The following is a 15,629-nucleotide window of genomic DNA, read 5'->3' on the forward strand; positions in this document are numbered from 1 at the left end:
GGACCAGGATTCTCTTGCGGTGACTCTTTAAGGTCTGGCCCCTGGATGGAGGGGCACCAGGAGTAGAGGAGCAGGAAGGGGAAGGGGGTGGCCATGCGAGGGGACACTTTGAGGCCAAGTCCCAGCTTCAGCCTGATCCTCCTGGGAACCCCGCTCTGAGACAAGGAGCCGGGCTTCGCATTCCCACAGCAGCCAGTCGTGGGCTGAGGACACCTGGGGCGTTGGGAACTCCCTGGCTTCTCCTTGGTTTAACATCTAGAGCTGCTTGTGAATCGCGCCGCCACACACACCCGAGCGCAGGTGTCTTCCGCACAGACTGCGGGCCTCGCTCTTCTGAATGCCGCTAGCTCGCCACCCACCCACGGGTGAACCTGGTCAGGGTGCTTTCTCTCAGGGGCAGACTCTTTTCCGGGCGGGCTACCGGTGTCTCTGTTTGCTCGTTTCTTTCTTCCATTTCGGGAAAGTCTTCCTTGCTGGGTGTGGAAATCTCCTATGCCTTCCCTCGCCTATTCTGTCAGCTTTAAAATTCTCTTTCAGTTGCCACCCTCACAGATGGATTAGGAAACTCTTTCCGGTGCACTCATTAGTGAAATGACCTCCAGGAAGCTGGAATCCAATATCTAATGGCCGATTTTTAGCGAGTCCACACGCCAGGGTGGTCGGGGTCCAATGCAGCCCCGGCCAGGCCCAGGCCCGTTGGACTGGGCCACAGGAGGACACGGAGGAGGGTCCCGGCCCCCACGAAGCGGTGCCGGCAGTTCTCCACGGGCTTGGGCGTTTTCCAGAGGTAGGAGATGGAGGGGACTGATTTCTTCAGCGCCCCCCAAACCACGCCACCCCACCCCACCCATGGGACACATCCCCAGAGAGAGACGCCCCATACACTGGCTGTGCCCCAGCCCTGGCCCGGGGGAATAGGCGGCAGCCCACCCACAGGGCGAGGGGGGGGGCGCAGCTGAAAGGGGTTGTGGGGGAGGGCGGCCCCTGGCTGGGGTCAAAGGGCGAGCGTCCCGCGCGTGCGCAGTCAGCGGCAGCGACGCGCTGGGGGTGGGCAGCGGGTAGGTGAAAGAGGCCGGGCGAGGAGACGAGGGGGGCTGGGAGGGCTCCACCTTGGCGAGTCCAGCCGTGGAGGCGCATCTTGTGTGAGTGTGAGTGAGTGTGAGTGTGTGTGTGTGTGTGTATAGAGAGACAGCCCCCCACCCCGCCCCGCCCCGCCCCGCCCATCACCCCCGTCCCTGGGAGCCCGCCGGACCCGGCCGGCGAACTCAACCGGCCCGGCCCGGCGCGGGGCCTGGGGCGGGAGGCGGCGGCGGGGAAGCCCAGAGAGGCTCGGCTTCTCGAGCGGGGCAGGGGCGCCCTCCGCCGCCGTCTAGGGCCACACCACCCTGAACGCCCCCGATCTCGTCTGGTCTCGGAAGCTAAGCAGGGTCGGGCCTGGTTAGTACTTGGATGGGAGACCGCCTGGGAATACCGGGTGCCACAGGCTGCTGCTTTTTTTTTTTTTTTCTTGCCTCTTGTTCTGTCCCCTTTCTGGGAGCGAGGCGGCGGCCCGGGGTGGGGGTCACCCCCACCCTCAGCGCCCGCGCGGTGCCTGGCGCCCCAGCCCGCACCGTGGGGCCTCCTCTTGTCCCAAGCCGCGACACCGCGGCCACGCGGCAGCATGCGTGGCATCTGGACTGTCAGGTCTCAGACCAAAGGTCTGCTCTGTGGGAACCGACACGCTGGAGGAAACCTTGAGAGTCTGAGAGGGGAGGGAGTTCCAGAAGAAGGCCAGGATGTCATTTTGAGGGAGTATGTGACCAGAACTCGTCCCGTTGCTTTTGGGGTTCTATGGGCTACACGCAGGAATCTTTGGTGGTGGCACCTGATGTTGGGGGATCCGGAGTCACACCCAGACCTGCTCCACAGGCCTCCTTTTACTTTTCTCTTCGGATTCATTATGTTTAAAAAGTGTCTCTTACCTCTAGGATTGCATTTTCTTTTCTCTCTCTTTTCAAGCAGATGATGGGAGTACAAGTATTCAGGTGACATGTGTTGCCCGTGCCGCCCTCCCCCCTGTGTTCTTTTTTTTTTTTTTTTTTTGAGACAGAGTCTCGTTTTGCTGCCCAGGCTAGAGTGAGTGCCATGGCGTCAGCCTAGCTCACAGCAACCTCAATCTCCGGGCTCAAGCAATCCTGCTGCCTCAGCCTCCCGAGTAGTTGGGACTACAGGCATGCACCACCACGCCCGGCTGTGTTTTTCTATATATATTAGTTGGCCAATTAATTTCTTTCTATTTTTAGTAGAGACGGGGTCTCGCTCTTGCTCAGGCTGGTTTCGAACTCCTGACCTGGAGCAATCCGCCCGCCTCGGCCTCCCAGAGAGCTAGGATTACAGGCGTGAGCCACCGCGCCCGGCCCCCCCTGTGTTCTTATTCATATACCTCTCATGTTGTTCCAGCGTATTGTGGGGGTACCAATGTTAAGGTCGGGTGCCTTGCCCTCTCCAAGCCTCCCCCCTCGGGTCAGAGCTTCAAGTGCGCCCATCCCCCAGTCGGTGCGCACCCACCCCATGCCTAATGGATGTGTATGCCCCTCCCCTCCCCCCACCCGATGAAGGTGATTCCTCTCTGTCCACTTAGGCGTCCATCCGTTCGTACCAATTTGCTGGTGAGCGCGCTCACGTGGTGCTCGTGTGTCCATTCTTGGGATACTTGGCTTCCTGGAACGGGTTCCAGCTCTGGCCAGGAGAACACGAGAGGCGCCCTCTCACCGCTGCTCCTCACAGCCGAATGGCACTCCGTGGTGTCCACGCGCCACATTTTATTGATGCACTCCTGGATGGATGGGCACTCGGGTCGCTTCCACGTCTTTGGGATTGTGAATTGTGCCCTAACTGTAACCCTAACCCTTACCCAGCCCGTCTCCTCTGCCCCTGCCTGACGCACTCCTCCCCGGCCAGGCCCGTCACTGTCCTGGGCCCCCGCCTGACCGGCTCCTCCCCGCCCGGCCGGTCACCGTCCTCTGCCCCTGCCTGACACGCTCCTTCCCGCCCGGCCTCTCACCGTCCTCGGCCCCTGCCTGACCGGCTCCTCCGTCGCCTGGGCCTTCCAAGGGCTTGGTGTGGATGCTGCTTCCAGGAAGCCCTCCAGAAACCCGGCAGCAGGGTGGCCGCAGCAGTCTCCAGCAGCCGTCCCTAAGTCGCGTGAGTGCGGGGGACGTGCCCCCGCTGTGCCGCGGGGGCCCAGCCTGGTGTCTTCCCTGAGGCCCTGCGGCTGCCGGCTGGGCTGCCGCTCCCCGCAAGGGGAGAGCCGCGGAGGTGGGGACCGCCTCCTGATGGGGACGTACACGCAGCTCTCCACGTCGGATTCCGGGGCTCTCTGTCCTGCCCGAAGGCCCAGCTGGCCTGCGGGTCCTTAGAGTGGCAAAAACCTCCGAAAACTGAGACTGAGGGTCCGGTGGGTGTCTGCACTTTTGTGCTGGGCACCCCAGGGAGGCCCGGGGGCTGGCTGGACAACGCGGTCTGCTGGGCGGGGGGTTTGGAGGAGCAACTGATGCCCTTTGCACTTTGGGTAGCAAGAGTCTGAGGTGTCTCTGAGCCCTGTGCCATGTCGGGGGGGGGGGGTGCGGGGCGGAGGAGGAGGAGGAGGAGGAGGTGGGAAGGGCCGGGGCCTGCAGTCCTGTTCCCGGGGTGGCACGGCAAGTGGCTTCTTCCACAGGCTGCTTGGCCTGGGCTCCCTGCACCTGGGCCTTTGGAGGACCGGCCCTGTGCTTGCCAACACTTCCTGCAGGGACCCAGAGCTGGGAGGTGGCATCTCTCAGCCCTGGGTCGGGCAGAGCCCCAGCGGGCCATGCCCACAACCTCTCTCAGCACCGGTCCCCCAGAAGGCTCCTTTGGGACCAGGATTCTCTTGCGGTGACTCTTTAAGGTCTGGCCCCTGGATGGAGGGGCACCAGGAGTAGAGGAGCAGGAAGGGGAAGGGGGTGGCCATGCGAGGGGACACTTTGAGGCCAAGTCCCAGCTTCAGCCTGATCCTCCTGGGAACCCCGCTCTGAGACAAGGAGCCGGGCTTCGCATTCCCACAGCAGCCAGTCGTGGGCTGAGGACACCTGGGGCGTTGGGAACTCCCTGGCTTCTCCTTGGTTTAACATCTAGAGCTGCTTGTGAATCGCGCCGCCACACACACCCGAGCGCAGGTGTCTTCCGCACAGACTGCGGGCCTCGCTCTTCTGAATGCCGCTAGCTCGCCACCCACCCACGGGTGAACCTGGTCAGGGTGCTTTCTCTCAGGGGCAGACTCTTTTCCGGGCGGGCTACCGGTGTCTCTGTTTGCTCGTTTCTTTCTTCCATTTCGGGAAAGTCTTCCTTGCTGGGTGTGGAAATCTCCTATGCCTTCCCTCGCCTATTCTGTCAGCTTTAAAATTCTCTTTCAGTTGCCACCCTCACAGATGGATTAGGAAACTCTTTCCGGTGCACTCATTAGTGAAATGACCTCCAGGAAGCTGGAATCCAATATCTAATGGCCGATTTTTAGCGAGTCCACACGCCAGGGTGGTCGGGGTCCAATGCAGCCCCGGCCAGGCCCAGGCCCGTTGGACTGGGCCACAGGAGGACACGGAGGAGGGTCCCGGCCCCCACGAAGCGGTGCCGGCAGTTCTCCACGGGCTTGGGCGTTTTCCAGAGGTAGGAGATGGAGGGGACTGATTTCTTCAGCGCCCCCCAAACCACGCCACCCCACCCCACCCATGGGACACATCCCCAGAGAGAGACGCCCCATACACTGGCTGTGCCCCAGCCCTGGCCCGGGGGAATAGGCGGCAGCCCACCCACAGGGCGAGGGGGGGGGCGCAGCTGAAAGGGGTTGTGGGGGAGGGCGGCCCCTGGCTGGGGTCAAAGGGCGAGCGTCCCGCGCGTGCGCAGTCAGCGGCAGCGACGCGCTGGGGGTGGGCAGCGGGTAGGTGAAGGAGGCCGGGCGAGGAGACGAGGGGGGCTGGGAGGGCTCCACCTTGGCGAGTCCAGCCGTGGAGGCGCATCTTGTGTGAGTGTGAGTGAGTGTGAGTGTGTGTGTGTGTGTGTATAGAGAGACAGCCCCCCACCCCGCCCCGCCCCGCCCCGCCCCGCCCCGCCCATCACCCCCGTCCCTGGGAGCCAGCGGGACCCGGCCGGCGAACTCAACCGGCCCGGCCCGGCCCGGCGCGGGGCCTGGGGCGGGAGGCGGCGGCGGGGAAGCCCAGAGAGGCTCGGCTTCTCGAGCGGGGCAGGGGCGCCCTCCGCCGCCGTCTAGGGCCACACCACCCTGAACGCCCCCGATCTCGTCTGGTCTCGGAAGCTAAGCAGGGTCGGGCCTGGTTAGTACTTGGATGGGAGACCGCCTGGGAATACCGGGTGCCACAGGCTGCTGCTTTTTTTTTTTTTTTTCTTGCCTCTTGTTCTGTCCCCTTTCTGGGAGCGAGGCGGCGGCCCGGGGTGGGGGTCACCCCCACCCTCAGCGCCCGCGCGGTGCCTGGCGCCCCAGCCCGCACCGTGGGGCCTCCTCTTGTCCCAAGCCGCGACACCGCCGCCACGCGGCAGCATGCGTGGCATCTGGACTGTCAGGTCTCAGACCAAAGGTCTGCTCTGTGGGAACCGACACGCTGGAGGAAACCTTGAGAGTCTGAGAGGGGAGGGAGTTCCAGAAGAAGGCCAGGATGTCATTTTGAGGGAGTATGTGACCAGAACTCGTCCCGTTGCTTTTGGGGTTCTATGGGCTACACGCAGGAATCTTTGGTGGTGGCACCTGATGTTGGGGGATCCGGAGTCACACCCAGACCTGCTCCACAGGCCTCCTTTTACTTTTCTCTTCGGATTCATTATGTTTAAAAAGTGTCTCTTACCTCTAGGATTGCATTTTCTTTTCTCTCTCTTTTCAAGCAGATGATGGGAGTACAAGTATTCAGGTGACATGTGTTGCCCGTGCCGCCCTCCCCCCTGTGTTCTTTTTTTTTTTTTTTTTTTGAGACAGAGTCTCGTTTTGCTGCCCAGGCTAGAGTGAGTGCCATGGCGTCAGCCTAGCTCACAGCAACCTCAATCTCCGGGCTCAAGCAATCCTGCTGCCTCAGCCTCCCGAGTAGTTGGGACTACAGGCATGCACCACCACGCCCGGCTGTGTTTTTCTATATATATTAGTTGGCCAATTAATTTCTTTCTATTTTTAGTAGAGACGGGGTCTCGCTCTTGCTCAGGCTGGTTTCGAACTCCTGACCTGGAGCAATCCGCCCGCCTCGGCCTCCCAGAGAGCTAGGATTACAGGCGTGAGCCACCGCGCCCGGCCCCCCCTGTGTTCTTATTCATATACCTCTCATGTTGTTCCAGCGTATTGTGGGGGTACCAATGTTAAGGTCGGGTGCCTTGCCCTCTCCAAGCCTCCCCCCTCGGGTCAGAGCTTCAAGTGCGCCCATCCCCCAGTCGGTGCGCACCCACCCCATGCCTAATGGATGTGTATGCCCCTCCCCTCCCCCCACCCGCCCGACACCCACCCGATGAAGGTGATTCCTCTCTGTCCACTTAGGCGTCCATCCGTTCGTACCAATTTGCTGGTGAGCGCGCTCACGTGGTGCTCGTGTGTCCATTCTTGGGATACTTGGCTTCCTGGAACGGGTTCCAGCTCTGGCCAGGAGAACACGAGAGGCGCCCTCTCACCGCTGCTCCTCACAGCCGAATGGCACTCCGTGGTGTCCACGCGCCACATTTTATTGATGCACTCCTGGATGGATGGGCACTCGGGTCGCTTCCACGTCTTTGGGATTGTGAATTGTGCCCTAACTGTAACCCTAACCCTTACCCAGCCCGTCTCCTCTGCCCCTGCCTGACGCACTCCTCCCCGGCCAGGCCCGTCACTGTCCTGGGCCCCCGCCTGACCGGCTCCTCCCCGCCCGGCCGGTCACCGTCCTCTGCCCCTGCCTGACACGCTCCTTCCCGCCCGGCCTCTCACCGTCCTCGGCCCCTGCCTGACCGGCTCCTCCGTCGCCTGGGCCTTCCAAGGGCTTGGTGTGGATGCTGCTTCCAGGAAGCCCTCCAGAAACCCGGCAGCAGGGTGGCCGCAGCAGTCTCCAGCAGCCGTCCCTAAGTCGCGTGAGTGCGGGGGACGTGCCCCCGCTGTGCCGCGGGGGCCCAGCCTGGTGTCTTCCCTGAGGCCCTGCGGCTGCCGGCTGGGCTGCCGCTCCCCGCAAGGGGAGAGCCGCGGAGGTGGGGACCGCCTCCTGATGGGGACGTACACGCAGCTCTCCACGTCGGATTCCGGGGCTCTCTGTCCTGCCCGAAGGCCCAGCTGGCCTGCGGGTCCTTAGAGTGGCAAAAACCTCCGAAAACTGAGACTGAGGGTCCGGTGGGTGTCTGCACTTTTGTGCTGGGCACCCCAGGGAGGCCCGGGGGCTGGCTGGACAACGCGGTCTGCTGGGCGGGGGGTTTGGAGGAGCAACTGATGCCCTTTGCACTTTGGGTAGCAAGAGTCTGAGGTGTCTCTGAGCCCTGTGCCATGTCGGGGGGGGGGGTGCGGGGCGGAGGAGGAGGAGGAGGAGGAGGTGGGAAGGGCCGGGGCCTGCAGTCCTGTTCCCGGGGTGGCACGGCAAGTGGCTTCTTCCACAGGCTGCTTGGCCTGGGCTCCCTGCACCTGGGCCTTTGGAGGACCGGCCCTGTGCTTGCCAACACTTCCTGCAGGGACCCAGAGCTGGGAGGTGGCATCTCTCAGCCCTGGGTCGGGCAGAGCCCCAGCGGGCCATGCCCACAACCTCTCTCAGCACCGGTCCCCCAGAAGGCTCCTTTGGGACCAGGATTCTCTTGCGGTGACTCTTTAAGGTCTGGCCCCTGGATGGAGGGGCACCAGGAGTAGAGGAGCAGGAAGGGGAAGGGGGTGGCCATGCGAGGGGACACTTTGAGGCCAAGTCCCAGCTTCAGCCTGATCCTCCTGGGAACCCCGCTCTGAGACAAGGAGCCGGGCTTCGCATTCCCACAGCAGCCAGTCGTGGGCTGAGGACACCTGGGGCGTTGGGAACTCCCTGGCTTCTCCTTGGTTTAACATCTAGAGCTGCTTGTGAATCGCGCCGCCACACACACCCGAGCGCAGGTGTCTTCCGCACAGACTGCGGGCCTCGCTCTTCTGAATGCCGCTGGCTCGCCACCCACCCACGGGTGAACCTGGTCAGGGTGCTTTCTCTCAGGGGCAGACTCTTTTCCGGGCGGGCTACCGGTGTCTCTGTTTGCTCGTTTCTTTCTTCCATTTCGGGAAAGTCTTCCTTGCTGGGTGTGGAAATCTCCTATGCCTTCCCTCGCCTATTCTGTCAGCTTTAAAATTCTCTTTCAGTTGCCACCCTCACAGATGGATTAGGAAACTCTTTCCGGTGCACTCATTAGTGAAATGACCTCCAGGAAGCTGGAATCCAATATCTAATGGCCGATTTTTAGCGAGTCCACACGCCAGGGTGGTCGGGGTCCAATGCAGCCCCGGCCAGGCCCAGGCCCGTTGGACTGGGCCACAGGAGGACACGGAGGAGGGTCCCGGCCCCCACGAAGCGGTGCCGGCAGTTCTCCACGGGCTTGGGCGTTTTCCAGAGGTAGGAGATGGAGGGGACTGATTTCTTCAGCGCCCCCCAAACCACGCCACCCCACCCCACCCATGGGACACATCCCCAGAGAGAGACGCCCCATACACTGGCTGTGCCCCAGCCCTGGCCCGGGGGAATAGGCGGCAGCCCACCCACAGGGCGAGGGGGGGGGCGCAGCTGAAAGGGGTTGTGGGGGAGGGCGGCCCCTGGCTGGGGTCAAAGGGCGAGCGTCCCGCGCGTGCGCAGTCAGCGGCAGCGACGCGCTGGGGGTGGGCAGCGGGTAGGTGAAGGAGGCCGGGCGAGGAGACGAGGGGGGCTGGGAGGGCTCCACCTTGGCGAGTCCAGCCGTGGAGGCGCATCTTGTGTGAGTGTGAGTGAGTGTGAGTGTGTGTGTGTGTGTGTATAGAGAGACAGCCCCCCACCCCGCCCCGCCCCGCCCCGCCCCGCCCCGCCCATCACCCCCGTCCCTGGGAGCCAGCGGGACCCGGCCGGCGAACTCAACCGGCCCGGCCCGGCCCGGCGCGGGGCCTGGGGCGGGAGGCGGCGGCGGGGAAGCCCAGAGAGGCTCGGCTTCTCGAGCGGGGCAGGGGCGCCCTCCGCCGCCGTCTAGGGCCACACCACCCTGAACGCCCCCGATCTCGTCTGGTCTCGGAAGCTAAGCAGGGTCGGGCCTGGTTAGTACTTGGATGGGAGACCGCCTGGGAATACCGGGTGCCACAGGCTGCTGCTTTTTTTTTTTTTTTTCTTGCCTCTTGTTCTGTCCCCTTTCTGGGAGCGAGGCGGCGGCCCGGGGTGGGGGTCACCCCCACCCTCAGCGCCCGCGCGGTGCCTGGCGCCCCAGCCCGCACCGTGGGGCCTCCTCTTGTCCCAAGCCGCGACACCGCCGCCACGCGGCAGCATGCGTGGCATCTGGACTGTCAGGTCTCAGACCAAAGGTCTGCTCTGTGGGAACCGACACGCTGGAGGAAACCTTGAGAGTCTGAGAGGGGAGGGAGTTCCAGAAGAAGGCCAGGATGTCATTTTGAGGGAGTATGTGACCAGAACTCGTCCCGTTGCTTTTGGGGTTCTATGGGCTACACGCAGGAATCTTTGGTGGTGGCACCTGATGTTGGGGGATCCGGAGTCACACCCAGACCTGCTCCACAGGCCTCCTTTTACTTTTCTCTTCGGATTCATTATGTTTAAAAAGTGTCTCTTACCTCTAGGATTGCATTTTCTTTTCTCTCTCTTTTCAAGCAGATGATGGGAGTACAAGTATTCAGGTGACATGTGTTGCCCGTGCCGCCCTCCCCCCTGTGTTCTTTTTTTTTTTTTTTTTTTGAGACAGAGTCTCGTTTTGCTGCCCAGGCTAGAGTGAGTGCCATGGCGTCAGCCTAGCTCACAGCAACCTCAATCTCCGGGCTCAAGCAATCCTGCTGCCTCAGCCTCCCGAGTAGTTGGGACTACAGGCATGCACCACCACGCCCGGCTGTGTTTTTCTATATATATTAGTTGGCCAATTAATTTCTTTCTATTTTTAGTAGAGACGGGGTCTCGCTCTTGCTCAGGCTGGTTTCGAACTCCTGACCTGGAGCAATCCGCCCGCCTCGGCCTCCCAGAGAGCTAGGATTACAGGCGTGAGCCACCGCGCCCGGCCCCCCCTGTGTTCTTATTCATATACCTCTCATGTTGTTCCAGCGTATTGTGGGGGTACCAATGTTAAGGTCGGGTGCCTTGCCCTCTCCAAGCCTCCCCCCTCGGGTCAGAGCTTCAAGTGCGCCCATCCCCCAGTCGGTGCGCACCCACCCCATGCCTAATGGATGTGTATGCCCCTCCCCTCCCCCCACCCGCCCGACACCCACCCGATGAAGGTGATTCCTCTCTGTCCACTTAGGCGTCCATCCGTTCGTACCAATTTGCTGGTGAGCGCGCTCACGTGGTGCTCGTGTGTCCATTCTTGGGATACTTGGCTTCCTGGAACGGGTTCCAGCTCTGGCCAGGAGAACACGAGAGGCGCCCTCTCACCGCTGCTCCTCACAGCCGAATGGCACTCCGTGGTGTCCACGCGCCACATTTTATTGATGCACTCCTGGATGGATGGGCACTCGGGTCGCTTCCACGTCTTTGGGATTGTGAATTGTGCCCTAACTGTAACCCTAACCCTTACCCAGCCCGTCTCCTCTGCCCCTGCCTGACGCACTCCTCCCCGGCCAGGCCCGTCACTGTCCTGGGCCCCCGCCTGACCGGCTCCTCCCCGCCCGGCCGGTCACCGTCCTCTGCCCCTGCCTGACACGCTCCTTCCCGCCCGGCCTCTCACCGTCCTCGGCCCCTGCCTGACCGGCTCCTCCGTCGCCTGGGCCTTCCAAGGGCTTGGTGTGGATGCTGCTTCCAGGAAGCCCTCCAGAAACCCGGCAGCAGGGTGGCCGCAGCAGTCTCCAGCAGCCGTCCCTAAGTCGCGTGAGTGCGGGGGACGTGCCCCCGCTGTGCCGCGGGGGCCCAGCCTGGTGTCTTCCCTGAGGCCCTGCGGCTGCCGGCTGGGCTGCCGCTCCCCGCAAGGGGAGAGCCGCGGAGGTGGGGACCGCCTCCTGATGGGGACGTACACGCAGCTCTCCACGTCGGATTCCGGGGCTCTCTGTCCTGCCCGAAGGCCCAGCTGGCCTGCGGGTCCTTAGAGTGGCAAAAACCTCCGAAAACTGAGACTGAGGGTCCGGTGGGTGTCTGCACTTTTGTGCTGGGCACCCCAGGGAGGCCCGGGGGCTGGCTGGACAACGCGGTCTGCTGGGCGGGGGGTTTGGAGGAGCAACTGATGCCCTTTGCACTTTGGGTAGCAAGAGTCTGAGGTGTCTCTGAGCCCTGTGCCATGTCGGGGGGGGGGGGTGCGGGGCGGAGGAGGAGGAGGAGGAGGAGGTGGGAAGGGCCGGGGCCTGCAGTCCTGTTCCCGGGGTGGCACGGCAAGTGGCTTCTTCCACAGGCTGCTTGGCCTGGGCTCCCTGCACCTGGGCCTTTGGAGGACCGGCCCTGTGCTTGCCAACACTTCCTGCAGGGACCCAGAGCTGGGAGGTGGCATCTCTCAGCCCTGGGTCGGGCAGAGCCCCAGCGGGCCATGCCCACAACCTCTCTCAGCACCGGTCCCCCAGAAGGCTCCTTTGGGACCAGGATTCTCTTGCGGTGACTCTTTAAGGTCTGGCCCCTGGATGGAGGGGCACCAGGAGTAGAGGAGCAGGAAGGGGAAGGGGGTGGCCATGCGAGGGGACACTTTGAGGCCAAGTCCCAGCTTCAGCCTGATCCTCCTGGGAACCCCGCTCTGAGACAAGGAGCCGGGCTTCGCATTCCCACAGCAGCCAGTCGTGGGCTGAGGACACCTGGGGCGTTGGGAACTCCCTGGCTTCTCCTTGGTTTAACATCTAGAGCTGCTTGTGAATCGCGCCGCCACACACACCCGAGCGCAGGTGTCTTCCGCACAGACTGCGGGCCTCGCTCTTCTGAATGCCGCTAGCTCGCCACCCACCCACGGGTGAACCTGGTCAGGGTGCTTTCTCTCAGGGGCAGACTCTTTTCCGGGCGGGCTACCGGTGTCTCTGTTTGCTCGTTTCTTTCTTCCATTTCGGGAAAGTCTTCCTTGCTGGGTGTGGAAATCTCCTATGCCTTCCCTCGCCTATTCTGTCAGCTTTAAAATTCTCTTTCAGTTGCCACCCTCACAGATGGATTAGGAAACTCTTTCCGGTGCACTCATTAGTGAAATGACCTCCAGGAAGCTGGAATCCAATATCTAATGGCCGATTTTTAGCGAGTCCACACGCCAGGGTGGTCGGGGTCCAATGCAGCCCCGGCCAGGCCCAGGCCCGTTGGACTGGGCCACAGGAGGACACGGAGGAGGGTCCCGGCCCCCACGAAGCGGTGCCGGCAGTTCTCCACGGGCTTGGGCGTTTTCCAGAGGTAGGAGATGGAGGGGACTGATTTCTTCAGCGCCCCCCAAACCACGCCACCCCACCCCACCCATGGGACACATCCCCAGAGAGAGACGCCCCATACACTGGCTGTGCCCCAGCCCTGGCCCGGGGGAATAGGCGGCAGCCCACCCACAGGGCGAGGGGGGGGGCGCAGCTGAAAGGGGTTGTGGGGGAGGGCGGCCCCTGGCTGGGGTCAAAGGGCGAGCGTCCCGCGCGTGCGCAGTCAGCGGCAGCGACGCGCTGGGGGTGGGCAGCGGGTAGGTGAAGGAGGCCGGGCGAGGAGACGAGGGGGGCTGGGAGGGCTCCACCTTGGCGAGTCCAGCCGTGGAGGCGCATCTTGTGTGAGTGTGAGTGAGTGTGAGTGTGTGTGTGTGTGTGTATAGAGAGACAGCCCCCCACCCCGCCCCGCCCCGCCCCGCCCATCACCCCCGTCCCTGGGAGCCAGCGGGACCCGGCCGGCGAACTCAACCGGCCCGGCCCGGCCCGGCGCGGGGCCTGGGGCGGGAGGCGGCGGCGGGGAAGCCCAGAGAGGCTCGGCTTCTCGAGCGGGGCAGGGGCGCCCTCCGCCGCCGTCTAGGGCCACACCACCCTGAACGCCCCCGATCTCGTCTGGTCTCGGAAGCTAAGCAGGGTCGGGCCTGGTTAGTACTTGGATGGGAGACCGCCTGGGAATACCGGGTGCCACAGGCTGCTGCTTTTTTTTTTTTTTTTCTTGCCTCTTGTTCTGTCCCCTTTCTGGGAGCGAGGCGGCGGCCCGGGGTGGGGGTCACCCCCACCCTCAGCGCCCGCGCGGTGCCTGGCGCCCCAGCCCGCACCGTGGGGCCTCCTCTTGTCCCAAGCCGCGACACCGCCGCCACGCGGCAGCATGCGTGGCATCTGGACTGTCAGGTCTCAGACCAAAGGTCTGCTCTGTGGGAACCGACACGCTGGAGGAAACCTTGAGAGTCTGAGAGGGGAGGGAGTTCCAGAAGAAGGCCAGGATGTCATTTTGAGGGAGTATGTGACCAGAACTCGTCCCGTTGCTTTTGGGGTTCTATGGGCTACACGCAGGAATCTTTGGTGGTGGCACCTGATGTTGGGGGATCCGGAGTCACACCCAGACCTGCTCCACAGGCCTCCTTTTACTTTTCTCTTCGGATTCATTATGTTTAAAAAGTGTCTCTTACCTCTAGGATTGCATTTTCTTTTCTCTCTCTTTTCAAGCAGATGATGGGAGTACAAGTATTCAGGTGACATGTGTTGCCCGTGCCGCCCTCCCCCCTGTGTTCTTTTTTTTTTTTTTTTTTTGAGACAGAGTCTCGTTTTGCTGCCCAGGCTAGAGTGAGTGCCATGGCGTCAGCCTAGCTCACAGCAACCTCAATCTCCGGGCTCAAGCAATCCTGCTGCCTCAGCCTCCCGAGTAGTTGGGACTACAGGCATGCACCACCACGCCCGGCTGTGTTTTTCTATATATATTAGTTGGCCAATTAATTTCTTTCTATTTTTAGTAGAGACGGGGTCTCGCTCTTGCTCAGGCTGGTTTCGAACTCCTGACCTGGAGCAATCCGCCCGCCTCGGCCTCCCAGAGAGCTAGGATTACAGGCGTGAGCCACCGCGCCCGGCCCCCCCTGTGTTCTTATTCATATACCTCTCATGTTGTTCCAGCGTATTGTGGGGGTACCAATGTTAAGGTCGGGTGCCTTGCCCTCTCCAAGCCTCCCCCCTCGGGTCAGAGCTTCAAGTGCGCCCATCCCCCAGTCGGTGCGCACCCACCCCATGCCTAATGGATGTGTATGCCCCTCCCCTCCCCCCACCCGCCCGACACCCACCCGATGAAGGTGATTCCTCTCTGTCCACTTAGGCGTCCATCCGTTCGTACCAATTTGCTGGTGAGCGCGCTCACGTGGTGCTCGTGTGTCCATTCTTGGGATACTTGGCTTCCTGGAACGGGTTCCAGCTCTGGCCAGGAGAACACGAGAGGCGCCCTCTCACCGCTGCTCCTCACAGCCGAATGGCACTCCGTGGTGTCCACGCGCCACATTTTATTGATGCACTCCTGGATGGATGGGCACTCGGGTCGCTTCCACGTCTTTGGGATTGTGAATTGTGCCCTAACTGTAACCCTAACCCTTACCCAGCCCGTCTCCTCTGCCCCTGCCTGACGCACTCCTCCCCGGCCAGGCCCGTCACTGTCCTGGGCCCCCGCCTGACCGGCTCCTCCCCGCCCGGCCGGTCACCGTCCTCTGCCCCTGCCTGACACGCTCCTTCCCGCCCGGCCTCTCACCGTCCTCGGCCCCTGCCTGACCGGCTCCTCCGTCGCCTGGGCCTTCCAAGGGCTTGGTGTGGATGCTGCTTCCAGGAAGCCCTCCAGAAACCCGGCAGCAGGGTGGCCGCAGCAGTCTCCAGCAGCCGTCCCTAAGTCGCGTGAGTGCGGGGGACGTGCCCCCGCTGTGCCGCGGGGGCCCAGCCTGGTGTCTTCCCTGAGGCCCTGCGGCTGCCGGCTGGGCTGCCGCTCCCCGCAAGGGGAGAGCCGCGGAGGTGGGGACCGCCTCCTGATGGGGACGTACACGCAGCTCTCCACGTCGGATTCCGGGGCTCTCTGTCCTGCCCGAAGGCCCAGCTGGCCTGCGGGTCCTTAGAGTGGCAAAAACCTCCGAAAACTGAGACTGAGGGTCCGGTGGGTGTCTGCACTTTTGTGCTGGGCACCCCAGGGAGGCCCGGGGGCTGGCTGGACAACGCGGTCTGCTGGGCGGGGGGTTTGGAGGAGCAACTGATGCCCTTTGCACTTTGGGTAGCAAGAGTCTGAGGTGTCTCTGAGCCCTGTGCCATGTCGGGGGGGGGGGGTGCGGGGCGGAGGAGGAGGAGGAGGAGGAGGTGGGAAGGGCCGGGGCCTGCAGTCCTGTTCCCGGGGTGGCACGGCAAGTGGCTTCTTCCACAGGCTGCTTGGCCTGGGCTCCCTGCACCTGGGCCTTTGGAGGACCGGCCCTGTGCTTGCCAACACTTCCTGCAGGGACCCAGAGCTGGGAGGTGGCATCTCTCAGCCCTGGGTCGGGCAGAGCCCCAGCGGGCCATGCCCACAACCTCTCTCAGCACCGGTCCCCCAGAAGGCTCCTTTGGGACCAGGATTCTCTTGCGGTGACTCTTTAAGGTCTGGCCCCTGGAT

The 15,629-nt window shown here is 63.0% G+C and overlaps 4 non-coding genes across 4 annotated transcripts; all 4 read left to right on the forward strand.

Annotated features, from left to right (window-relative positions):
* Positions 1 to 1,367: 1,367 nt before the first annotated feature.
* LOC142868361 (5S ribosomal RNA) lies at positions 1,368 to 1,486 on the forward strand. Its single transcript, XR_012917379.1, has one exon. It is a non-coding gene; the product is annotated as a 5S ribosomal RNA (ribosomal RNA).
* Positions 1,487 to 5,257: 3,771 nt separating this feature from the next.
* On the forward strand, positions 5,258 to 5,376 carry LOC142868362 (5S ribosomal RNA). Its single transcript, XR_012917380.1, has one exon. It is a non-coding gene; the product is annotated as a 5S ribosomal RNA (ribosomal RNA).
* Positions 5,377 to 9,162: 3,786 nt separating this feature from the next.
* LOC142868363 (5S ribosomal RNA) lies at positions 9,163 to 9,281 on the forward strand. The gene has a single exon (XR_012917381.1). It is a non-coding gene; the product is annotated as a 5S ribosomal RNA (ribosomal RNA).
* Positions 9,282 to 13,058: 3,777 nt separating this feature from the next.
* LOC142868364 (5S ribosomal RNA) lies at positions 13,059 to 13,177 on the forward strand. Its single transcript, XR_012917382.1, has one exon. It is a non-coding gene; the product is annotated as a 5S ribosomal RNA (ribosomal RNA).
* Positions 13,178 to 15,629: the final 2,452 nt, after the last annotated feature.

This window comes from Microcebus murinus, unplaced genomic scaffold (assembly GCF_040939455.1).
Source record: "Microcebus murinus isolate Inina unplaced genomic scaffold, M.murinus_Inina_mat1.0 scaf030_hap2_Mmur4.0, whole genome shotgun sequence".
NCBI classification, from domain to species: Eukaryota; Metazoa; Chordata; class Mammalia; order Primates; family Cheirogaleidae; genus Microcebus; species Microcebus murinus.